Below are 27,286 nucleotides of genomic sequence, written 5' to 3' on the forward strand. Positions count from 1 at the left end.
TGTCCTGTCCAATTAGCAGCAGCAGCATCTGAGAACTTCCAAGGCACATTCTTGGGCCTCACTCCAGAACTATTTATCAAGGATCTCTGGGGATGGGGTTCAGCAATTTGTGTTTTAACAAGCCTTCCATATGATTCTGATACACACCAAAGTTTGAGGAAATCTGATCTACAGGGGCCAATTTTAACTGGATTGACATGCCCAATCAGCTGGACCAAAACAGTGTTTGCATATCAAAAAGTCCTGAACTACTGAAGAGTTTTATTGTTGTTTAGTCACTGAGTCCTGTCTGACGTTTTTGTGACTTCACGGACTGGAGGCTGCCAGGCTCCTCTGTCCATGGGATTTCCCAGGCAAGAATACTAGAGTGGGTTGTCATTTCCCTCTGCAGGGGATCTTCCTGCCCCAGGGATCAAACCTGAGTCTCCTGCATTGGCAGGTGGATTATTTACCACTGAGCCACCTGGGAAGCCCCATTGAAGAATTTGCCAACTGTAAAATAAGTTCCTACAGTGTTGGTGGGAATGTAAATTGGTACAGCCTCTATGAAAAATAGCAGGGAGGTTCCTTTAAAAACTAAAAATAGAGTTGCCGTATGATCCTACAATCCCAATCCTGGGCATATATCTGGACAAAAATATAATTCAAAAAGTTACATGTACCCCTGTGTTCATAGTAGCACTGTTTACAATATCCAAGGCATGGATCCAATCTAAATGTCCATTGACAGATGAATGGATAAAGAAGATGTGGTACATACATACAGTGGAATACTTCCCAGCCATGATAGTGTGATCACTCACCCAGAGCCAGACATCCTGGAGTGTAAAGTCAAGTGGGCCTTAGGAACCATTACTATGAACAAAGCTACTGGAGGTGATGGAATTCTGGATGAGCTATTTCAAATCCTAAACGATGATGCTGTTAAAGTACTGCACTCAATATGTCAGCAAATTTGGGAAACTCAGCAGTGGCCACAGGACTGGAAAAGGTCAGTTTTCATTCCAATTCCAAAGAAAGGCAATGCCAAAGAATGCTCAAACTACTTACCACAAAATTGCATTTATTTCACATGTTTGCAAAGTAATGCTTAAAATCCTTCAAGTTAGGCCTCAACAGTATGTGAACTAAGAACTTCCAGATTTACAAGTTGGATTTGGAAAAAGCAGAACAACCAGAAGTCAAATTGCCAATTGTATAGATCACAACAAACTGTGGAAAATTCTTAAAGAAGTGAGAATACCAGACCAACTTACCTGCCTCCTGAGAAACTTGTATGCAGGTCAAGAAGAGATAAATCCACGCACATATGGACACCTTATCTTTGACAAAGGAGGCAAGAATATACAATGTATTAAAGACAATCTCTTTAACAAGTGGTGCTGGGAAAACTGGTCAACCACTTGTAAAAGAATGAAACTAGAACACTTTCTAACACCATACACAAAAATAAACTCAAAATGGATTAAAGATCTAAACGTAAGACCAGAAACTATAAAACTCCTAGAGGAGAACATAGGCAAAACACTCTCTGACATACATAACAGCAGGATCTTCTATGACCCACCTCCCAGAATATCGGAAATAAAAGCAAAAATAAACAAATGGACCTAATTAACCTTAAAAGCTTCTGCACATCAAAGGAAACTATCAGCAAGGTGAAAAGGCAGCCTTCAGAATGGGAGAAAATAATAGCAAATGAAGCAACTGACAAACAACTAATCTCAAAAATATACAAGCAACTCCTACAGCTCAACTCCAGAAAAATAAATGACCCAATCAAAAAATGGGCCAAAGAACTCAATAGACATTTCTCCAAAGAAGACATACAGATGGCTAACAAACACATGAAAAGATGCTCAACATCACTCATTATCAGAGAAATGCAAATCAAGACCACTATGAGGTACCATTTCACACCAGTCAGAATGGCTGCGATCCAAAAGTCTACAAATAATAAATGTTGGAGAGGGTGGGGAGGAAAGGGAACCCTCTTACACTGTTGGTGGGAATGCAAACTAGTACAGCCACTATGGAGAACAGTGTGGAGATTCCTTAAAAAACTGGAAATAGAACTGCCTTATGATCCAGCAATCCCACTGCTGGGCATACACACTGAAGAAACCAGAAGGGAAAGAGACACGTGTACCCCAATGTTCATCGCAGCACTGTTTATAATAGCCAGGACATGGAAGCAACCTAGATGTCCATCAGCAGATGAATGGATAAGAAAGCAGTGGTACATATACACAATGGAGTATTACTCAGCCATTAAAAAGAATACATTTGAATCAGTTCTAATGAGGTGGATGAAACTGGAACCTATTATACAGAGTGAAGTAAGCCAGAAAGAAAAACACCATAACAGTATACTAACACATATATACGGAATTTAGAAAGATGGTAACAATAACCCTGTGTACGAGACAGCAAAAGTGACGCTGATGTATGGAACAGTCTTATAGACTCTGTGGGAGAGGGAGAGGGTGGGAAGATTTGGGAGAATGGCATTGAAACATGTAAAATATCATGTATGAAACGAGATGCCAGTCCAGGTTCAATGCACGATACTGGATGCTTGGGGCTGGTGCACTGGGACGACCTGGAGGGATGGTATGGGGAGGGAGGAGGGAGGAGGGTTCAGGAGGGGGAGCACATGTATACCTGTGATGGATTCATTTTGATGTTTGGCAAAACTAATACAATTACGTAAAGTTTAAAAATAAAATAAAATTAAAAAAAAAAAAAGAAGCAACAGTTAGAACTAGACATGGAGCAACAGACTGGTTCCAAATTGGGAAAGGAATATGCCAAGCCTGTGTATTGTCACCCTGCTTATTTAACTTATATGCAGAGTACATCATGAGAAATGCTGGGCTGGATGAAGCACAAGCTGGAATCAAGATTCCTGGGAGAAATATCAATAGCCTCAGATATGCAGATGACTCCACCCTAGTGGCAGAAAGTAAAGAAGAACTAAAGAGCCTCTTGATGAAAGTGAAAGAGTAAAGTTAAAAAGCTGGCTTAAAACTCAACATTCAAAATACTAAAATCATGGCATCTGGTCCCATAACTTCATGGCAAATAGATGGGGGAAAAATGGAAACAGTGACAGATTTTATTCTCTTGGGCTCCAAAATCATTGCAGATGGTGGCTGCCCTCTTGAAATTAAAAGGTGCTTGCTCCTTGGAATAAAGCTGTGACAAACCTAGATAGTGTATTAAAAAGTAGAGACATTACTTTGCCGACAAAGATCTGTACAGTCAAAGCTATGGTTTTTCCAGTAGTCATGTACAGATGTGAAAGCTGGACCACAATTCTTTCTTCAGTGAATTCTTTCTTTCTTCAATTCACTGAAGAATTGATGCTTTTGAACTGTGGTGTAGGAGAAGACTCTTAAGAATCCCTTGGAACAGCAAGGAGATCCAACTAGTCCATCCTAAAGGAAATCAATGCTGAATATTCACTGGAAGGACTGATACTGAAGCTGAAGTTCCAATACTTTGGCCACCTGATGCCCAGAGCTGACTCTTTGGAAAAGACTCTGAGGCTGGGAAAGATTGAGGGCAGGAGGAGAGGGGGGCAACAGAGGATGAGATGATTGGATGATATCATCAACTCAATGGACATGAGTTTGAGCAAACTCTGGGACGTGGTGATGGTCAGGGAAGCCTGGCACGCTGCAGTCCATGGGGTTGCAAAGAGTCGTACATGAGTAAGCAACTGAACAACAATAACCACATCTCAACAATAAAAAAAAAATGGAATAATGCCATTAACAGCTACATGGATGGACTTAGAGATTATCATACCAAGTGATACAAATCAGAGAAAGACAGATATTGTGTGATATCACTTATATGTGGAATCTAAAACCTGATACGAATGAATGTATTTACAAAACAGAAATAGACCCGTAGAAAAGAAACTTATGGTTACCAAAGGGGAAAAGTGGGATGAATAAATTAGGAGTTTGATACCATGGGATCACAAAGAGTAGGACACAACTTACTGACTGAACAATGACAATTAACACACACACACTCCTATATATAAAATAGATAGCCAACAAGGACCTACTGTGTAGCACAAGAACTGTACTCAGTATTTTGTAATAACCTATAAAAGAAAAGAATCTGAAGTACGTATGGATGAATCACTGTGCTGTACACCTGAAACTAACACAACATTGTAAGTCAACTATGCTTTGATTTTTTTCATAATTGAACAAAAATCATATATCCTTACTGAACAATAGTTTCTTGGGAGGCCCAACTCTTCTGTAAACTGGTGCCCCAGAGCTGGAGATAGAGCTCTAGACCACTGGCAATAAATAAATAAATTAGCATTGATCCCAGGTTCTACTCCCAGAACATTCTGATATAATTGGTTTGGTGTCCTGCCCAGGAATCAGGCATGGACCCAGTTGATTTTAATGTGTAGCTGTAGTGGTCTTCTTGCCAAAGATGGCCACTAGTTAAGTCCCTCCTATTATCTGTATTCTTTCCAATGTGTCTCTGTTATCCCTTGCTCCTCTCATTAAGAGGAGGAATATGACCTTGGACAGGTAGCAAGCATAACACAAGCAGAGACTTAAAACATGTTTACACATCAGTGTTTTCTTCTTTGTTGCTTTGGAACCTGAGACATCATGTAAACCAGGTTGGAGGGTGAGAGACCTCAGTGGTCCAGCTGTTAACAACCACAGTCATCAAAAATGCAGCGGTCACAGCCCAGTAGCTATCCATAAATGCATGAGCAGAGCCAACCAGAATAAGCCAAACTTGAACCAAGAACTGAACTTTTATAATGAGTTAAATAAATAGTGGTTGTTTTAAGCCACCAAGGTTTGAGGTTTGTTAAGTAATCATGGGCAGGTAGAAGGTAAAACTTGCAGTCGATGAAATGGCAACTCCTGGAAGAAGAATCATCAAGTCGAAGAGCTCATCCCAGACACCCCCTAGCTGAGGACTGTTTGGCTCAGCTCACTAGGCCACTCTGTGATTCCTCCTTCTCTCCTCTCAGACAAGAATGGCCACCTACGAGTACTTTCCACAAGTCCCCTCATTTCACTCAGCTATCACTAAAGGCAACAGAAGAACCAGGCCATAAAAGCATAAAGAGTTTGGAGAATTCAAGGAAGATGGGGCACAGATTTGGGTCCAAAACACGTTTTCTTTAAAAGAGAATATTGAATAGAATATTTATTGTTAAACATCTGAGACAAAGCTTGGCTTCTGAATTGCCCCCGGCCAAGATTAAGGAAAGCTTATGAAATTTGTATATTGAATCATCCCCAACTTTTTCAGTACATGTAAGGAGATATGTTTCTTGATGAAAAGGAGACCAGTAGGAAATAAACAATGATTGGACACAATCTCTTGTCTACAATGCAGCATGGCTACCATACGGTTCTGCCATTCGGCATAGAACAGGTGTGGGTTGGGCAGGTTTGATCTGATTCACGCCCTGCCCTTGGCTCTCTCTTCGTCCTCATCTGGCTTTGCTCCTTCCTCTCTTCTAACTCTACTGTCCTGTTGCAATTGCTTGTACTTGTTGCTCTAGAACACTTAACCCTATGTTGTTCAGCCACTCAGTCCTGTCCGACTCTTTCCAACCCCATGGACTGCAGCACGCCAGGCCTCCCTGTCCATCACCAACTCCCAGAGTTTACTCAGACTCATGTCCATCGAGTCAGTGATGCTGACTCCTGGAAAATCTATAGCTTTGACCAAACAGACCTTAGTCAGTAAAGTAATGTCTCTGCTTTTCCAGGTTTTATCCTAGATTTAACTATTCCAAAAATTCCACTCTTGACTAAATTAGGGCCCATTTTCTATTTGCTGTCTTCCTGTATTTACCTGTATTTTTCCAGTGGTCATGTATGGATGTGAGAGTTGGAGTGTGAAGAAAGCTGAGCGCCAAAGAATTGATGCTTTTGAATTGTGGTGTTGGAGAAGACTCTTGAAAGTCCCTTGGACTGCAAGGAGATCCAACCAGTCCATTCTGAAGGAGATCAGCCCTGGGATTTCTTTGGAAGGAATGATGCTAAAGCTGAAACTTTGGCCACCTCATGCGAAGAGTTGACTCATTGGAAAAGACTCTGATGCTGGGAGGGATTGGGGGCAGGAGGGGAAGGGGACGACAGAGGATGAGATGGCTGGATGGCATCACTGACTTGATGGACGTGAGTCTCAGTGAACTCCGGGAGTTGGTGATGGACAGGGAGGCCTGGTATGCTGCGATTCATGGGGTCACAAAGAGTCGGACACGACTGAGCAACTGAACTGAACTGAACTGTATTTACCTTTATCATAATGTTTTTCACTTCTGTTGAGGTCACTCTAGACTATGAGCAACTTCAGAGTAGGAAGCAGATCCACTGTTGTCTGTCATATATCAGGAAAACATTTGACTGCTAGTGACAAAAGGCCTGACTAGCAGAGACTTAATAAATATGATTTATTGCCCCCACAGAGTAAAAAGGAATCTGGAGGAAGGTACTTGGTGGCTTTGACTCCTATCATTTCAACTGCCAAGAGGAGTTCTGGCTCTTTCTGTCTTCCTGCTTCAACATGCTCAGCGCATGATTGATCTCGTCTCGCCCTCATTGTTATTAAATTCATGGTGCGGGAAGGCTGCTGTGCTTCCAGGTCCACAATTAAGTCAGGAAAAGAAAGAAATGCCAACCAGGTTTACACTTTTTTCCATTAAAGCAGAAGTCTTTGCAGAAGTTGGAGCAAGTCTGTTTAGGTCTCACAATTTAGAAATGTGTCTTACATGCATCTCTTGCAGCAAGAGGGCAGGGTAGCAAATGCACAGTGCTTGTGATGTGTGCAGCATGTGTATTTGCTGAATAAGTATGTGAAGGAATCGTTTTCGGATAGAAGAAGAGAGTACTGAACTTTCCCCTTTAAGGATCTGGACTCCCTCTCGAGCATGAGCTCTACAGAGGTATTTAACCTAAGATTGCCATGCTTGACCCATTTGTGGCGATCCTCATGTACTCTGTGGTTTGTGTGTTTCATACACAGGAGGTGGGGTTAGCCATGTAGGAGGCATAAGTTATGGAATCCAGCCATTCTAGGTCTAACTGAAGGGCTGTGTAAAGAAGTTGACTTAAGAAGGTTATCTCAACTTTAGAAAAGCTTCATCTAAGGGAAATTCGTGTGCAGATTTAAGGAAACAAGTCTCTTGCACCCATATTTGTACCCATCCAAGCCTGGAGCCAACTGATAGACACAGGCATCAAAGATCAAAGGAAAACTTTTATGACTGAAAAAGGCTAGTTCAAGAAAGTACCTTCTCTCTGCTGCCAATATGGCTCCTTTGGAACATATGAGGTACTGGTACTTGGGGAAACACTATCCTCCCCACTGGGGGATGTTCCTGAAAACCTTGCCTAAGGAACAGATGGGGATGAACGCTTTTTGCTGGCAAGCTGATCCTGCAGGGCAAGACTTGAGCCAAGCATTCTCAGTTTCTTTCAGCCTCACATATTAGTTGAGTCTCTGCTCCTTAAGGGCTAAGGGGGAGGGGATGGAGAGAGGCCAGAGGGTTACTCTAGCAGAAACCCTTGCCTCTCAGGAGACCACAGTATGAAAAGAGTCTCTTACCACCTTGTCTGGGTACATCAATTCAGCTGTTTTCTCTCACACTTGCTGCTAAACCAGCCAGGTGTAAGGGACTTGCATCTACAGGGACTCCATGGAAACAAGGCTGGAGAACTCTGTAGCAGATGGAATATATTTATCCAGAGAGTGTTTGCAAGTGGTTCCTTATAAAAAGTAAATAATTAATGATGGTGATGGTGAAAATATTAGCAAGGATTCTACTCTGGAAACTATTCCAGAAATGAAGAGAAATGGATTTCATTTTGAGTGAAAATGGAAAACAGAAACCAGAAGCATCATTAAAGGCTATAAATTAAGAGGAAAATAAACGACGTAAGAGAATATGATGAAAAAATTATTGCCCATTACAATTTGGGGCCAACTTCTGCTTAGAACAATGTTTCGCAACTTTTTTTTAATCACCTCCCCTAAGGAGACTTTTTAGACTTTTTTATACTAGATAATCCCTCTCCTCCCCAAGTCTAATATCATGGATATACTATATATTTGTATGCACTAGGGCTTTTCAGAAGGCCACACGCCATTGTAACATCTAAGGTTTTTGCCCCCAAAGAACCAATTTTCTTTCCTTTGTGGGCAATACGGCTCCCACTGAAAATGTACAGCTTAGTATAATAACTCTTATTCCACTCTGTGTTCTGGATTCATTTGGATTCCTTATAAAGAAATCTGAAATGTAGGGGACAGAGGATTAAAAGTTGTTTTAGTGAAATGACTGGGTATTTTTAAAACAATGAACTATTCATCAAAATATTAACAGCCCGGTAGGTTTTATGTTTAATAATATTCAGTCAGTTGGCCTACCTTGAACACATCTTCAAATTATTTCTATACACAGAAATACACCATTAATCAATCAGAAAGGCAAGTGGTCTTGCAACTTAAAAAAAAATTAAGTTTTTTATTTGGAAGTCACATTCCAAATATATTATCTTTTAAAACCAACTGAGAGGTTTGCAGAAACTGTGGTGGTTGGTCTATGTCAGATCTGTGTCACTAGTACCCAAGATAAGGTTTTACATCATTTAGCTACTGCGGCATAACAACCAACCCCAAATTCAATATCTTAAAGTAATAAACATTTATTATTGCTTACAATTCTCCATGTTAGCGGAGTGTACTTGTAACCTTGCCTTCTGCAGGCAGTTATAGCTCAAGGAGGCCCCTCTGTTGATCTTGGTCAGGCTCTCTCACATATCTGGGAGTTGCCTGATGGAAGTCTGGTCTAGGACTGCCTCAGATTAGTATAATCTCTCTTCCTCTACCTAAGTAGCCTGGGCTAGTTCACATACTTGCATCAGGGGTTCATGAGAGATGAGGACACAGCACTAATGAAACTGAGTAGTTAATGTGATCCTAAAACACATTAGCAGATAGAAAATTAGGAGAAAAAGAAGCAAATAAAGCAACATTAGCTGGCCATAAATATTGATTTCTTTATGAGAAAGAGAAAACAGTGGCATGTTAAAAAGGGTATTCAATTAAGGATCCGAGACTGGATTTCTCATCTCAACTTTTGTGGGGTCTAATTTAGGAAAATAAAACAAATCCTCTGACTCTTCATTTGCCCATCTGGAAAGTAGAAATAATATCTTTTATCCCCATTTCCTAAGTTTGTTGTGATGAGCAAATGAGATCATTTTAAACAGTGAAGCTTTATATAAATATGATATATTATCACCTTCACCTATATATTTACTACCTGAATTCCTTTTATTAATGGTTATGAGTGAAGAAGCAGGGATTTTCTGTTATTTGAATAAAAGACAGAGGAAACAACAGTTCTCCAGAAAGAAGGGAACGCTGAGCTTTAACACTAGGCTGTTCGTCACAAATCAAGACCTTGGGAAACCTGTGTGAACCTGGGAAAGCATGTGAGCTCCAGCCTTAAATTTTCCCAAGGTAGATTTGAACATTCCTGAGAGGGCTTCTATCATCCAGACTCTAAGTGGACTGTTTTTCTACTGGAACAAGTTAAAATCTATTATTTATGTTAGCAAAGTTAAAAAGGAAAGTGATAGAATTTTAACTGACCCAGGAATCCTGGTGGATTAAAGGGAAGAAATTAAATTAAGAAAGAATCTCTGGAGCTGAGAGGCAGGAGAGGTGAACAAAGAGGGAATCAGAGTTGGGAGGACTGTAGGGAGGGAGAGTACTGAGAGCAAAAATGACAGGAAAAAGACGAAAAGTTCACCAGTGGGCACTCAGAATGGTTTCCCAACGCCAACACAATACTTAATTTTTAACTGGGGCAAACATTCTCTGGCCACCGTTCCTAACCCCCAGTCCAAATGACACCTTTATGTTACCTATTTGGTTTCTTTTGGAATCTGACTGTTGAGGAAAAATAATTAAAGCATGAATCCAAAGCCTCAGACAATACAGACTGCAGCCTCCAACAGCTCTCAGTCCTACTGAGACAGTCAGTCAGCCTCTTCTCTGTTTCCTCAAAGTATACATACATGCTAAGGCGCTTCAGTTGTGTCTGACTCTCTTGCGACCCTACGGACTGTAGCCCACCAGGTTCCTCTGTCCATAGAGTTCTCCAGGTAAGAATACTGGAGTGGGTAGCCATTCCCTTCTCTAGAGGATCTTCCCAACCCAGGGATCAAACCCGGGTCTCCTGCACTGAGGCAGATTCTTTACTGTCTGAGCCACCAGAGAAGCCTCCTAAATTATAAGCAGTAACATCTAATGTATGGGGTTCTGTGGGAATAAATGGGCTTAACGGGTCTGAAGTGGATAGCAAAGTGGCTGGCACATTGAAGGTACTCATTTTAATTTTAGTTCACTCTTTTCTACTTCCTTCTTTCTCTTCTGACCACCTCTCTTTATTTTCATCCTGTTTATCTCCTCTTTCTTTCTCTGTGTTTCTCTCTTCCCTTCGGCTTCTGCCTGTAGCACCCACTTTCAGCATGGGTAAGCTCAGCTTCTACTCCTTAGAAAGGACCTTACTTCCTCCGGAATTTGACTGAGCCCTGCCTCGCCCACTCCTGCACCTGAATCTCATTGCAGGCTTTACGTCACAGCACCAAATGGAACAAGAGGGGCTCTCTTTCTGGACCTGGAACTTTTAGAATCAGTGTCACATCCAGGAGCAAAAGTTCCATTATGAAATCCATATTCCATGTAAGCTGGTGCAACCTCTATGGGAAATCCATATTCCATGTAAACTGGTATGACCTCTATTGGAGGTTTCTCAAAAAAACTAAAAATAGAGCTACCATATGATCCAGGGATCCCACTCCTGGGCATTTATCAGGAGAAACTCTAATTCAAAAAGATACATGCATCCCAATGTTCATTGTAGCACCACTTACAATGGCCAAGACATGGAAGCAACCTAAATGCCCGTCAACAGATGAATGCATGAATAAGATGTAGTTTACACGTACAAAGGAATATTACTCATAAAATGAATGAAATGATGCTATTTGCAGCAACATGGATGAACTTGGAGATTATCATACTAAGTGAAGTCAGAAAGACAAAGACAGATACCATATGATATCACTTTCATGTGATGTCTAGAATATGACGCAAATGAACTTATCTACAAGACAGAAATGGGCTTACAGACATACAGAACAAATTTGTGATTTCCCGAGGAGGAGGGAGAATGGGGCAAGGATGGATTAGGAGTTTGGGATTAGCAGACGCAAAGTATTATATGTAGAGGGGGTAAACAACAAGGTCCCAGTGCATAGGATAGGGAAATATTTTCAATATCCTGTGCTAAATTATAAGGGAAAAGAATACAAGAAGGAACATACATAATATATATGCTGCTAAGTCACTTCAGTCATGTCCGACTCTGTGCGACCCCATAGATGGCAGCCCACCAGGCTCCCCCGTCCCTGGGATTCTCCAGGCAAGAACACTGGAGTGGGTTGCCATTTCCTTCTCCAGTGCATGAAACTGAAAAGTGAAAGTGAAGTCGCTCAGTCGTGTCCGACCCTCAGTGACCCTATGGACTGCAGCCTACCAGGCCCCTCTGTCCATGGGATTTTCCAGGCAAGAGTACTGGAGTGGAGTGCCATTGCCTTCTCACACACACATATATATATATATGTGTGTATATAAATACATTCAGTTCAGTTCAGTCACTCAGTCGTGTCCGACTCTTTCCAACCCCACGGACTACAGCACGCCAGGCCTCCCTGTCCATCACCAACTCCCAGAGTTTACTCAGACTAATGTCCATTGAGTCGGTGATGCCATCCAACCATCTCATCCTCTGTCATCCCCTTCTCCTCCTGCCTTCAATCTTTCCCAGCATCAGGGCCTTTTCAACTGAGTCAGTTCTTTACATCAGGTGGCCAAATTATTAGAGTTTCAGCTTCAGCATCAGTCCTTCCAATGAATATTCATGACTGATTTCCTTTAGGATGGACTGGTTGGATCTCCTTGCAGTCCAAGTGACTCTCAAGAGTCTTCTCCAACACCACAGTTCAAAAACATCAATTCTTCGGCTCAGCTTTCTTTGGAGTCCAACTCTCACATCTATACATGACTACAGGAAAAACCATAGCCTTGGCTAGATGGACCTTTGTTGGAAGAGTAACATCTCTGCTTTTTAATATGCTGTCTAGGTTGGTCATAGTTTTTTTTTCCAAGGGGCAAGCATCTTTTACTTTCATGGCTGCAATCACCATCTGCAGTGATTTTGGAGCCCAAAAAATAAAGTCTGACACTGTTTCCACTCTTTCCCCATCTATTTCCCATGAACTGATGGGACTGGAGGCCATGATCTTAGTTTTCTGAATGTTGAGCTTTAAGCCAACTTTTTCACTCTCCTCTTTCACTTTCATCAAGAGGCTCTGTAGTTCTTCTTCACTTTCTGCCATAAGGGTGGTGTCATCTGCATAGCTGAGGTTATTGATATTTCTCCTGGCAATCTTGATTCCAGCTTGTGCTTCCTCCAGCCCAGCGTTTCTCATGATGTACTCTGCATATAAGTTAAATAAGCAGGGTGACAATATACAGCCTTGACGTACTCCTTTGCCCATTTGGAACCAGTCCATTGTTCCATGTCCAGTTATAACTATTGCTTCCTGACCTGCATACAGATTTCTCGAGAAGCAGGTCAGGTGGTCTGGTATTCCCATCTCTTGAAGAATTTTCCACAGTTTATTGTGATCCACACAGTCAAAGGCTTTGGCATAGTCAATAAAGCAGAAATAGATGTTTTTCTGAACTCTCTTGCTTTTTTGATCACCCAACAGATGTTGGCAATTTGACTTCTGGTTCCTCTGCCTTTTCTAAATCCAGCTTGAACATCTGGAAGTTCATGGTTCACGTACTGTTGAAGCCTGGCTTGGAGAATTTTGAGCACTACTTTGCTAGCATGTGAGATGAGTGCAATTGTGTGGTAGTTTGAACATTCTTTGGCATTGCCTTTCCTTGGGATTGGAATGAAAACTGACCTTTTCCAGTCCTGTGGCCACTGCTGAGTTTTCCAAATTGAGGCCTTACAAACAGCTATGAAAAGAAGAGAAGCAAAAGGCAAAGGAGAAAAGGAAAGATATATCCATTTGAATGTGGAGTTCCAAAAAATAGCAAGGAGAGAGAAGAAAGCCTTCCTCAGTGATCAGTTTAAAGAAATAGAGGAAAACAATAGAATGGGAAAGTCTAGAGATCTCTTCAAGAAAATTAGAGATACCAAGGGAATTTTCATGCAAAGATAATAGAAATTTTAACATGTTATAAATCAACTAATCTTCAATAATATACTTTTTTAAAAAATATATGTATTCCAAATATCAAGAAGTAGAGAGCAAAAAGTAAGTTGAAATCACTTTTACTAAAGAAGATGAAAACATCCAGCAGCTGCACCTGCTTGACCTACAAAAGCAAGGCAAGTTACTTTACTTTACTGTTTCTTCTTTTGGTTAAAATTGTTGAAATGGCCAAAATGCTAAAGCATCTAGGGTTTTTGTTCTAAGTGGTGATTCTCTGGAATTATCCTGCACTCAATGCCAGTTGAATTGTTTCATTTATTTCTTGATGCTACTGCTCTTTATGTAAAGTTAATGGTGTGAAGTGCATTAAAGAAACACAGCTTGGATTTTTTTCCTTTTAATAGTTTCTAAAACAATCTAAAGATTGTTCTAACCATTAATGAAACTCTTTTTAATTTTTTATCCAGTTAGTTGTCTATTCTCTCTTCATGGGCCTTTTCTGGGTAATTGACTCTTTTCATTCCACTTTTCAGCTGTGAGACTGATGCTTGTTCACACCATTTGGGACCGTTTTTATCTCTGTTGCTTCCCCATATCATTCTAGATGCCTGTGTGTGTACCTTTTTAAAAGTAAAGAATCACAGGATTTTCCTGTTTATTTATGTATTTCTTTACTCTGGGCTGCGCTGGGCTTTTGTTGCTCTGGCAGGGCTTCCTCTGGTTGTGGTGAATGGGAGCCGTACTCTGTCGCCGTGTGAAGGCTTCTCGTTGACGTGGCTTCTCTTGCTGTGGAGCACAGGTTCCAGGCACACAGTCTTCAGTGGTTGCTGTGTGCAGGCTCTAGAGCATGGGCTCAGGAGCTCCCCGGCAGATGGAATCTTCCCAGACCAGGGACTGAAACCATGCCATGCCCCCTGCATTGGCAGTTGGATTCTGATCCCCTGCACCACCAGAGAAGTTCCGTGTGTGTGTGTGTGTGTGTGTGTACTTCTTAAAGAACAAAATTCAAAATAAAGTTTGCTCGGTTTATAAGATACTAAGATGTCCTCCCTGCATCCCATGAGATTGGCCTTGAAGCTGCAAGCTGACTTTGACACCCTCAGGGGCCAGAGCCTTGCTGTCCAGGCTTGCAACTCCAGCATAAAGCTCCACATTCTAGGACTTGGACAGTGAAGAATGGGCCTCCTGACAGCTAGACCATGAATTCCCCACTGAGTGTAAACACTCACAGCACATAATCAGGACACGGTCAAGGCCACTTGGCATCCTCAACAGTTAGCCAGGGCCCCCTCCTGACCACCAACAATACATCAAGCCCTGTTTTAACCTTCCCATCTCACACAGGAAAATTATTCAGATACCCCAGTTTGGACAACATTCCCCCCAGATTAGCCCGTTTCTTTAAACCAATTGTAGAACCATCCACCATTAACACAAATCCCACAGAAGCTCCCCACAGCACCTCAGGGTAAATTATCTTTTGCTGCAAGTTAACTCAGTCTCACTTTGACTCATGATGTGTTCCAGAAGGGCATTGGTCGGTAAGCTTTAACAGCAGGTCCTTAATAAATGCTTGATTAATAAATTTTCTTTAAAGCACATTTTTTTATGAGCAGTCTCCTCTTTTCCAAACTCCTTCTGACTTCATCTCTGCAGCTCCAGCCTCTTCTAACCTTCCTGCTGGCCCCTCTTCTCCTCTGACTCCCTCTGTGTTCCCTTTTCTAAATCTGCCCATCTTAGGTACCAACCTAGGATGACATCCATTTCCCTCTTCTTTTTAAAAAATTAGTTTTGTGGTTTTTTTTTGGAATATAGTTGCTTTAAAAGGTGTTAGTTTCTACAGCCGGAGAAGGCAATGGCACCCCACTCCAGTACTCTTGCCTGGAAAATTCCATGGATGGAGGAACCTGGTAGGCTGCAGTCCATGGGGTTGCTAAGAGTAGGACACGACTGAGCGACTTCATTTTCACTTTTCACTTTCATGCACTGGAGAAGGAAATGGCAACACATTCCAGTGTTCTTGCCTGGAGAATCCCAGGGACGGGGGAGCCTGGTGGGCTGCCGTCTATGGGGTCACACAGAGTCGGACACGACTGAAGCAACTTAGCCGTAGCAGTGTTATTCTCTCAAATCATCCCACCCTCGCCTTCTCCCACAGAGTCTCACAGAGTTATAGCTGTGTCTCTTTTGCTGTCTTGCATATAGGGTCATTGTTACCATCTTTCTAAATTCCATATATACACGTTAGTATACTGTATTGGTGTTTTTCTTTCTGGCTTACTTTGCTCTGTATAATAGGATCCAGTTTCATCCACCTCATTAGAACTGATTCAAATGCATTATTTTTAACAGCTGAGTAATATCCAAAGAAAGGCAATGCCAAAGAATGCTCAAACGATGGCACAATTGCATCTCACATGCTAGTAAAGTAATCCTCAAAATTCTCCAAGCCAAGCTTCAGCAGTACATGAACCGTGAACTTCCAGATGTTCAAGCTGGTTTTAGAAAAGGCAGAGGAACCAGAGATCAAATTGTCAACATCCACTGGATCATCGAAAAAGCAAGAAAGTTCCAGAAAAACATCTATTTCTGCTTTATTGACTATGCCAAAGCCTTTGACTGTGTGGATCACAATAAACTGTGGGAAATTCTGAAAGAGATGGGAATACCAGACCACCTGACCTGCCTCTTGAGAAACCTATATGCAGGTCAGGAAGCAACAGTTAGAACTGGACATGGAACAACAGACTGGTTCCAAATAGGAAAAGGAGTTCGTCAAGGTTGTATATTGTCACACTGCTTATTTAACTTATATGCAAAGTACATCATTTGAAACGCTGGGCTGGAAGAAGCACAGGCTGTAATCAAGATTGCCGGGAGAAATATCAATAACCTCAGATATGCAGATGACACCACCCTTATGGCAGAAAGTGAAGAGGAACTCAAAAGCCTCTTGATGAAAGTGAAAGAGGAGAGGGAAAAAGTTGGCCTAAAGCTCAACATTCAGAAAACTAACATCATGGCATCTGGTCCCATCAGTTCATGGGAAATAGATGGGGAAAGAGTGGAAACAGTGTCAGACTTTATTTTGGGGGGCTCCAAAATCACTGCAGATGGTGATTGCAGCCGTAAAATTAAAAAACGCTTACTCCTTGGAAGGAAAGTTATAGCCAACCTAGATAGCACATTCAAAAGCAGAGACATTACTTTGCCAACAAAGGTCCATCTAATCAAGGCTGTTGGTTTTTCCAGTGGTCATGTATGGATGTGAAAGTTGAACTGTGAAGAAAGCTGAGCGCCAAAGAATTGATGCTTTTGAACTATAGTGTTGGAGAAGATTCATGAGAGTCTCTTGGACTGCAAGGAGATCCAACCAGTCCATTCTAAAGGACATCAGTCCTGGGTGTTCATTGGAAGGACTGATGCTGAAGCTGAAACTCCAATTCTTTGGCCACCTCATGCAAAGAGTTGACTCATTGGAAAAGACCCTGATGCTGGGAGGGATTGGGGCAGGAAGAGAAGGGGACGACAGAGGATAAGAGGGCTGGATGGCATCACCGACTTGATGGACATGAGTTTGGGTAAACTCTGGGAGCTGGTGATTGACAGGGAGGCCTGGCGTGCTACAGTTCATGGGGTCGCAAAGAGTCGGACATGACTGAGCTACTGAACTGAACTGAACTGAAGACCCTTATATTTGGGTTGGTTTGCAAAACTTGCTCTCCCGTGATACCAGAAAGGTTTCTGTAAAAATCCATGGGCCCCAAAATGCATTGTCTATTTTCTCACTAGACTGGATATCTCGCCATCAGAACTCACAGTCCTATCTTAAAGCTTAGTTCTCTTAAGTCATCAAGACACGATTTGGGAGAATGGCATTGAAACATGTAAAATATCATGTATGAAACGAGATGCCAGTCCAGGTTCAATGCACGATACTGGATGCTTGGGGCTAGTGCACTGGGACGACCCAGAGGGATGGTATGGGGAGGGAGGAGGGAGGAGGGTTCAGGATGGGGAACACATGTATACCTGTGGCGGATTCATTTTGATATTTGGCAAAATTAATACAATTATGTAAAGTTTAAAAAATAAATAAATAAATAAAATTTAAAAATAATAATAATAAAAAAAGAAAGAGAAATGTCTTTGCTCACCATCATTTGCTCCTGAGTGTAGACGAGTGAAGGCTAGTTTAGAAGGGGTTGGGATGGGAAGGAGCATGAGGGTGGTGGTCTCCTGAGTATAGAGGAAAAGAAGGAAGCCTTTAGAATTTAATGACCAGCAGCATCAGATTCTATGTCTGCATTCTTTCTGAGTTTTTATTGCTGTTTACTGGTTTTATGTTTCTTTTGATTTCTTTTTAATAAAAAGGTCTATGTTGCCAGAACTGGAAATGAAAGGTGATAACATGGAAATCTACCGTGTCCATAAACTGCCCAAGGACGGCGGAAATCTCAGAACACCAGAATTTATGAGACCAGACAAGGCCTGGCTACCCACCAGGAACTTTTCATCCTCCTGCCTGGATGATAAATTACACCTTCATTTTCAGGGGCCATTTGCTCTAGAAAAGCAAATTAACCCAGTAATTTTTAAATTACACCTCTGAGGTTTCACAAAGATACATCCAATCTGGTAACATTTTGGTCCTCAGGCCCTAGCTGCCTGATTCTTCTCTGACTGTACTAAGTCCAGTTGTTATTATTTAATTCTGAAGGAAGTTCCGTTATTTTTATAGGCTTGAAGCCCATGATGGCGGAAAGCTGGAATTATGAATGTTTGAACTCCTCTTACCTTTGTCATTTCTGTGTGCTCAACCTGTCGGTACTGAGTTCCTTAAACTAAGTTGATCCTTAAGATGTACGTATTTTAAAGGTTTGGGATATTTGGTTTCATTACCTAACTTGTATTCATGTCCATGTGAAGGAAAACTTACAGTTTGTATGATTGTATGTTGTATGCTACTAACTGATGACTGTTGACAACGTAGTATTTGAATCAATACTATATGTTTTTCTTCTTTTAATTTTTTGGCCATGCCTCAGCGGCACGTGGGACCTCAGTTTCCTGCCCGGGGATCGAACTGGTGCCACCTGCTCTGGAAGCATGGAGTTGTAACCACTGGACTACCAGGGAAACTGTAATACTGTGCGTTTTTTAAATTCTTTCCAGTTTTGTTGAAATATAATTGACATATAAAGTTGTAAGATATTTAAAATGTATGTTGTACTGATTTGATATACATATAAATTGTGGAAGGACTTCCCCCATCTAATTAACTGACAGATCCCTCACCTCACATATCATCTGTTTTATGGGGAGATGGGGGACAGTGGTGAGACATTTAGGTTTGATTTTCTTAGCAAATTTCAATTGCACAGCACAATGCTGTCAACTACAGTCCCATGTTTACAACAGATCCTCAGACCTTATTCATCTTGCAGCCAAAAGTTTATGACAAGTCTGTGCTTTTCCACTGAGTTCTCCGTACTTCCCTGCCCTCCAGCCCCTGGCAACCACTTTTGTACTCTCTGTTTCTCTGAGTCTGACTTTTTTTTCAGACTTCCTGTGTAAGTGACCCCACACCCTATCCGTCCTCCTTTGTCTGGTTTATTTCACTTAGCATTACGCCTTTAGGGTCTACCCGTGTTGTCACAAATGACAGAATTTCCTTCTTTCTCATGCCTGAATAATGCTCCCTTGTGTGTGTGTGTGTGTACATCTTCTTTAACCATTCATCTGCTGATGAACACTTAGGTTGTTTCCATGTCTTGGCTATTGTGAATAGCATTGCAATGAACATGGGGGTGCAGCTATCTCTCTGATATTCTGTTTTCATTCCTTGGGAAATACATCCAGAAGTGGTTTTGCTAGATCGTGTGGCCATTCTCATTTTAATTTTTTGAGGAAACTCAATATTAATTAAAAATTTTTTAAAAAATATGAAAATGCTAAAATTTCCTTGACTCCTCAACTTAGCTGGGCACCGTCCTTCTAGTTAGATAGAGGGGAAAGAGGGTTTCCTCTGTGTGATTTTTTTTTTTTGTTCTCAAAGTCATTCACGCACTCATCCGTCAACCCTCATTGATCAGATAAATATTCATTGAGCACCAAATGTGTCCCAGAGTCTGTACCCGGGAAGACAAGAAAGACCTGTCCCCGCCTCACACTTGGGTGGGTTTTGCAGAGCAGGCCACAGGCGTCAGGCAGCGCAAGGCTGAGACGGTAAGCAGAGAGCTCTGCGGAAGGCGAAGTCTTCGGGTGGCCGGGACCAGGTCTTTCCTCGCCTCGCCCCTCTCCTTCCTCTCCCTGACCCCACAAGGCCTTCCCTCCCTCTCAGTGCAGGCCTCACTTCGTCTTCAGCCAGGTAAGTGTCTTCAACAAGGCCACCCGCTGCCGTGTGCAGCTTCCCCCGCTTCGCAACCCTTGTAGAAAGAAAACTGCTTTTTCCTCTGTGCGTGTGTGAATCCAGGAAACACTCTAATTAGCACTTCTTGAGTCATGTGTCCATTTTTTGGGCCCATTGCTGTCGCCAGAGCAACTATTTTTGGCCTGGCCAGCGCTATATTATTATCCGTGTGAAGGTGGGTGAGGTAATATGGCTGTGAATTCTAAAGAACCACGTGGAATGAAGAACACAAATTTCACCATATCCTTTAATCGCTTCTGAGTACTTACCATGACTCATAACATATTGCTGTGTCTTGGTTGCCTGTTAATTGCCAATTCCTCTAAAACTTAACATTCATAAGAGCAGAAAATGTGGGAAATACTGATACTGATACCTACGCCTCCTTACTCTGCTTGAATCCTATCTGTCGATCCATATATCCCTAGCACCTAGGATTCAGTAGGCATTTAAAACATATTTCATAATTGAATGAATACCTGATACTACTGATTTACTCCACTTGTACGGGACAGTCCTCTTTTTTATCCTGAAATTTTCTGTTTTAATTCTGCTGGAAGCCTCACATCTTTTTGGACTAAGGTGTTAGAGTGTGGTAGATGAAAGCATTTAGGAGAGAATAGGGTTGTGTTGTGGATTCGGGCAGCCTGAGTTTGAATCTGAGTTCTGTCACTTCCTACCTGAGTGTATGATTCCTCCCCCAATAGGTAATGTCTACTTTGCACAGATAATTGGTAATTAACTAAGGTAATGATGCAAGTGTTTGTAATTGTTCCGTGGTGTTTTTAAGACATATCCTATGCTCTTTGTCACTCTTCCTGTCATGAGGTGGAGACTAATCCCCCTCCCTGAGGATGGGCTGACCCTTCTCATAACTTCCCACAGATGACCAGGATGTGGTGGAAGTGTCAGGTTCTGCGTGCTTTCTCAGGGCACACAGCTTTGAAGCCCTGAGCCACGTCTGAGAAGTCTGCCCACCCCAAGCGGCCGTGTTGGAGAGATGGAGAGAGAGAGAGATCCATGCACTCAGCCCACAGCTGTCTGTATTCTTCTGGTCCAGACCCCCACGTGTGAGTGAAGGAGTTTGCAAGTTGATTCCACCCTGTCTGCAGCCTGACCACCCAGCCACCGTCAGCCTGCAACTCTCTGCAAGGCTGCAATCAGAACAGCCCAGCTGAGCCCAGTCAACCTCCAGAACCAGGGGAGATAACGATCATAAGCAGCTGTTGTTTTATGACTGGAAAGTTGAGTCAGTTTGATACAGAGCAATTTAAAATCAGAAGAGTGGCTGGCATCATAGGTGGTCAGTAAATGCCAACTTTGAAGTATAAATCGTAAACCACATGCTACCATCTCAGAACAGAGCATGCAGTAGGTACCAAGCAAAGCAGGCAAATATTAGTTTAGCTGTCTTTGGAAGTAATTTCCCAATTGTTGTAAATGAACAAAATTTTGACTTTGCACTCTGCATATTTGATTTAAAATAACAGGTCTGTGACTGTGTATCCCAGTGGTTAAGGCCACCAGTTATGGACACCGACCACAAGTTTCAAAACATACTCTGCTATTTCCTAAGTGCAAGACCCCAGATAAGCTGCTTGTCTTCTGTCATATCAATTTTCTCATTAAACAGGACTTCTCAAAGTATTTCTGTAATAAGCATGAAGTTGAATAATTCACATAAACTTAGCCCACTGCTTGGAAAACAGTGCCTGGTAAATGTTAGCTATTAATATCCTGGGAATCTACAACCAAGCAAAGGCAAGCCCTGGGCCAAATGGCCACAGACTCCTGAACCATGAGCTAGGTGCACCTAGTGGAGAGATATAGAGGCCCAGCCACTCCAGCCCTCGTTAATTCCAAACTGTCGACTAGGGATGCCAGTCCGCAGATGAAATATGTGCTTGATAAGACGGCCTGCAGATGCCATCTGAGGATACCTAAATTACCCTAAGGTAACAATTAACATCCTTACAGCTTGTTTTTGTTGTTTTTTATTGGATAATAGTGTTGTTGCCCACACTGGCATTCTCACTGTGTCATATTCTTCCGGCTGTGAATTTTCTCCCTGCACTTTATAAACACTTTGAGAATTATATGAAAATGTTCATTTTTCTGGAACAAAATGTATGTCCATGGCGAAATTCGTTCATTTAAGGTAGTGAAACCAGAGCCATAGAACAATAAGTTTTAGACTTCTGCCCTGTGAAAATAGATAATAAAGCTTTGTCTTACTCAAGTGATGCTTCAGATCAAGGCCAAAAGTGGCCAGAAGTGGCCTTCTGTTTCGTGTTGTTCTTAACATTTGTGGAGCACACAAATATCAATATGGTGGTTCTTGAATGTGCCCTCAGTGTTTTGATCCTGTGGCTCTACTCAGATATTTGGTAATGTTATAGATTCATATCACTAAGTAGAATCTGTTTTAAGTGACTTTTCTCAATGTTCAAAGTTTGCTTCTTACTATATGGCTCAAGCTCAAGTTTTATTCCTCTTGTAAGACAAAAACAATACTGCTGTTGAAAACTGACAAAACAGATGAATAAAGGCAGTGACTCAACAAAAGGAAGACCCAGGAGCACCCTTCTCTCAACCTTTCTTTCCCTAATTCTTCCTATGATTTTGATAAAATAAAAGAACCTTTTCTCCCTGTCTTGCTGCCTCTTTCACGTCTTAGTGAACCAAGTGGAAACAGTGATTTCTCTGCAGAGAGTAGATAAATGTTGATTGCTGTTGTTGAGTCACTACGTGGTGTCCAACTCCTTGCGACCCCATGGACTGCATGCACCTTGCCAGGCTTCCCTGTCCTTCACTATGTCCCAGAGTTTGCTCAAATTCATGTCCATTGAGTCAATGATGCTATCTAACCATCTCATCCTCTGCTGCCTCTTTCTCTTTTATGCCTTCAATCCTTCCCACCATCAGGGGCTTTTCCAATGAATTGGTTCATTCCCTCAGATGGCCTAAGTATTGGAACTTCAGCATCAGTCCTCCCAATGAATATTCAGGGTTGATTTCTTTTAGTATTGATTGGTTTGATCTCCTTGCCATCCAAAGGATTTTCAAGAGTATTCAGTACCACAATTCAAAAGCATCAGTTCTTTGGCATTCAGCCTTCTTTATGGTCCAACTCTCACTTTCCATGACTACTGGAAAAACCATAGCTTTGATTATATAGATCTTTGTCAGCAAAGTAATGTCTTTACTTTTTAATACGCTGCCTAGGTTTGTCATAGCTTTCCTTCCAAGGAGTAAGTGTCTTTTAATTTCATGGCTGCAGTTACCATCTGCAGTGATTTTGGAACCCAAGAAATTAAATCTGTTACTATTTCCACTTTTTCCCCTTCTATTTACCATGGAGTGATGGGACCAGATGCCATGATCTTCATTTTTTGAATGTTGAGTTTCAAGCCAGCCTTTTCACTCTCCTCTTGCACCTTCATCAAGAGGCTCTTTAGTTCTTCTTCACTTTCTGCCATTAAAGTGGTATCATTTTCACATCTGAGGTTGTTGATATTTCTCCCAGCAATCTTGATTCCAGCTTGTGAGTCATTCAGCCTGGCATTTTACATAATGTACTCTGCATATAAGTTGAATAAGCAGGGTGACAATATACAGCCTTGACATACTCCTTTCCCAATTTTGAACCAATCTGTTCTATGTCCGGTTCTAACTGTTGCTTCTTGCCCTGCATACAAGTGTCTTAGAGGACAGGTAAGGTGGTCTGGTATTCTCATCTCTTTAAGAGTTTTCCACAGTTTGTTGTGATCTAAACAGTCAAAGACTTTAGTGTAGTCAATGAAGCAGAAGTAGATATTTTTCTGGAATTCTCTTGCTTTCTCTATGATCTAACAAATGTTGGCAATTTACTCTCTGGTTCCATTGCCTTTTCCATATCCAGCTTGCACATCTGGAAGTTCTTGGTTCACGTACTGCTGAAGCCTAGCTTGAAAGATTTTGACCATTACCTTGGTAGTGTGTGAAATGAGCACAATTGTACAGTAGTTTGAACATTCTTTGGCACTGTCCTTCTTTGGGATTGGAATGCACTGATACCCTGGGATGAAAGCTTTAGGACGGTGGGTGCTTTTACAGTCATTTTACAGGCAGTCCTGTAAAATGGACATATGGCATGTCCCTCATGGCAGGAGCCATGTTTCATCTATGACAGGATACAGAAGAGGTGGCTTTACGTGCTCTTCTATCAGGAGACAGTTTTTTGAGTGCTTGTCAATGGGTTATATATAAAAACAGAGTAAAACTTTAAAGACAATACCAGTGGCTCAGTGGTAAAGGAACTGCCAGCCAATGCAGGAGATGCAGGTTCCATTCCTGGATCAGGAAGATCCCTTGGAGGAGGAAATGGCAACATACTCCAGCATTCTTGCCTGAAGAATTCCATGGACAGAGGAGACAGGCGGGCTATAGTCCATGGGGTCGAAAAGACACACCACTAAAAAAATTCCAATAATGTGTTTTTAATTTGTTTCAGTTGTAAAAGTGGGTGTTCTATTTTGCAATCAACAAAAGACCACATTAATAGTAAAACTACTGAGAGCATTTTGTGAATCTTTAAAGAATGTTTTTTGAAGTTTTAGCAAAGGCTATCAAAAGCAACTGCGTCTTTGTTTTTTGTTGCAAAATACTTGTACTGGTGAAAACTAAGACACATTGTGACCGAGCTAGTCATCGGAGCTGAAATCTCTCTCAGAAACCCCCATAGGTGAGAAAGTACAGGCTCTCCCACCCATGCAGAGTAGGCATTCATTTAACCTGGCTACAGGCTACCTGAGATTAACATGACCATTATAAATTAATGTTATTCCCTTTGACACTGGGGTTTAAGGAGATCCCTTAACCTCTTAAAGCCACTAAGACATCATCTAGCTTTTGTACTGCTTGATAACTTAAGCATAAAGCACCAAGCAGTGCAGCTACTGAATAATGCTCTTAGAATTATATATTTTAATGCATCCTGTGTATTTCTCCATCCTGAAGGACATTTTGGGCATCTTGTATTTCAGCCCAGTGAGGTACTAGGCAGAGCAACACGCTGTGTGATGTTGTGTCAATCTACACAACTCATTAAAAAGAAATAAGGAAAATTCACGAAAGTGAAAGAAAATCATGACCTGTAAGTGTGTTTCATGGGCTGAATTCCTTTGTGGTTTATAAGAATATTAAATTGCGATTTCATTTTCTTATTCAGTATTATTACAAATAAAAAAAATCACGGGTAGAAGCACAAAAGTGTGAAGGGTAAGTGAGAAAGCGAATTTTAGTTTGCAAAAATACCAGCAGAACAAAATTGAAAAGTGTTTTGAAGAGAGATGTAGTTACCTTTATGTAACACTGAAAGGTACCCGGAAATTGTGACATGACTCATTTCATTTTCTGCAAAGAATACTCAAAATAAAGTCCTAGGCACCCCAATACTGGTCTGACTAGATCCTGTTACCGTAGAAGTTTCTGAGCATGACTTCAGAGTTACCCTTGGGTATTATTCATGATTTAACTGTATATAAAAATAAACTGTGGAAAATTCTGAAAGAGATGGGAATACCAGACCACCTGACCTGCCTCTTGAGAAACCTATATGCAGGTCAGGAAGCAACAGTTAGAACTGTACATAGAACAACAGACTGGTTCCAAATAGGAAAAGGAGTACATCAAGGCTGTATATTGTCACACTGTTTATTTATATGCAGAGCACATTATGAGAAACACTGGGCTGGAAGAAGCACAAGCTGGAATCAAGACTGCAGGGAGAAATATCAATAACCTCAGATATGCAGATGATACCACCCTTATGGCAGAAAGTGAAGAAGATCTAAAAAGCCTCTTGAAAGTGAAAGAGGAGAGTGAAAAAGCTGGCTTAAAGCTCAACATTCAGAAAACGAAGATCATGGCACCTGGTCCCATCACTTCATGGGAAATAGATGGGGAAACAGTGGAAACAGTCTCAGACTTTATTTTGGGGGACTCCAAAATCACTGCAGATGGTGATTGCAACCATGACACTAAAAGACGCTTACTCCTCGGAAGAAAAGTTATGACCAACCTAGATAGCATATTCAAAAGCAGAGATATTACTTTGCCAACAAAGGTCCATCTAATCAAGGCTGTGGTTTTTCCAGTGGTCATGTATGGATATGAGAGTTGGACTGTGAAGAAAGCTGAGTACCGAAAACTTGATGGTTTTGAACTGTGGTGTTGGAGAAGACTTTTGAGAGTCCCTTGGACTGCAAGGAGATCCAACCAGTCCATCCTAAAGGAGGTCAGTCCTGGGTGTTCACTGGAAGGACTGATGCTGAAGCTGAAACTCCAATACTTTGGCCACCTCATGCAAAAAGTTGACTCAATGGAAAAGACCCTGATGCTGGGAGGGATTGGGGGCAGGAGGAGAAGGGGACGACAGAGGATGAGACGGCTGGATGACATCACCAACTCGATGGACATGAGTTTGAGTGAACTCCGGGAGTTGGTAATGGACAGGGAGGCCTGGCATGCTGCAATTCATGGGGTTGCAAAGAGTCGGACACGACTGAGCAACTGAACTGAACTGAACTGAAAAGTGCTTCATCCATTCTGCATCACTGGGTAAACTAAATCTTTAGATAATGGAATCCTCTCCCTTTCAAATGCAAAACTATGTTTTTCTTTCTTAACGACATTATTCTGCCACTGAGAGTCTGAGTGGCTCCACATTATTTGGGAGTAAAAAGGCCAAACTCCTGATACACCCTGTATTGATTCTCTCACTAACTTTCCAGCATTTTCTCTTCCATACTTTACAGTTTTTGCCCCAGCCATATAGTTGTTTAATGACTGTATCTTTATTAACACTCGCCCCTCTTACTGAAATGTACTCAATAAATAAAAGTCATATTTTAAAGCAAGACAAGATAAATTTAAACATAATTTTTTCCCCTCTGCCCACTTGGACCTCTTTCCTCCCCTCTAATGTACACTATATGCATCTGTTATGCATTAAACCAGACCTCCCCCATGACAGAACTACCTGCTCAACCATAAAGATCACTTTTTTCTTTTACCAGAGCCAACCACTTAACTCCTTAGAAGACAGCATTCCTTTCGGAATCCTGTAAGAAGTCACAGTGACCCACCACTCACCTTGTGCATGCAGACATCTTTGGTGAACTTTGTGTACAATGCCAGTTTATCATTTCCCTTAAAGACCTCATGCGAAGAGTTGACTCATTGGAAAAGACTCTGATGCTGGGAGGGATTTGGGGGCAGGAGGAGAAGGGGACGACAGAGGATGAGATGGCTGGATGGCATCACCAAGTCGATGGACGTGAGTTTGAGTAAACTCAGGGAGTTGGTAATGGACAGGGAGGCCTGGCATGCTGCGATTCATGGGGTTGCAGAGTCGGACACGACTGAGCGACTGAACTGAATTGAACTGAAAGACAGTCATTGGTGCAGAACAGACTGGCCAGATGATCTGGGGTGATGCTTGGCTGCACCTAATGGAAATTTTTAGCTTAAATATTTACTTATGACCTTACTAGTGTTGCTAGCTTTATTACTTGCA

The 27,286-nt window shown here is 41.7% G+C and overlaps 1 long non-coding RNA gene across 1 annotated transcript; it reads left to right on the forward strand.

Annotated features, from left to right (window-relative positions):
• Window positions 1-19,301: 19,301 nt before the first annotated feature.
• On the forward strand, window positions 19,302-26,679 carry LOC112449370 (uncharacterized). Its single transcript, XR_003037947.2, has 3 exons — window positions 19,302-19,686; window positions 20,614-21,683; window positions 25,437-26,679. It is a non-coding gene; the product is annotated as an uncharacterized lncRNA (long non-coding RNA).
• Window positions 26,680-27,286: the final 607 nt, after the last annotated feature.

Source organism: Bos taurus, chromosome 13, assembly GCF_002263795.3.
Source record: "Bos taurus isolate L1 Dominette 01449 registration number 42190680 breed Hereford chromosome 13, ARS-UCD2.0, whole genome shotgun sequence".
In the NCBI taxonomy this organism is placed as follows: Eukaryota; Metazoa; Chordata; class Mammalia; order Artiodactyla; family Bovidae; genus Bos; species Bos taurus.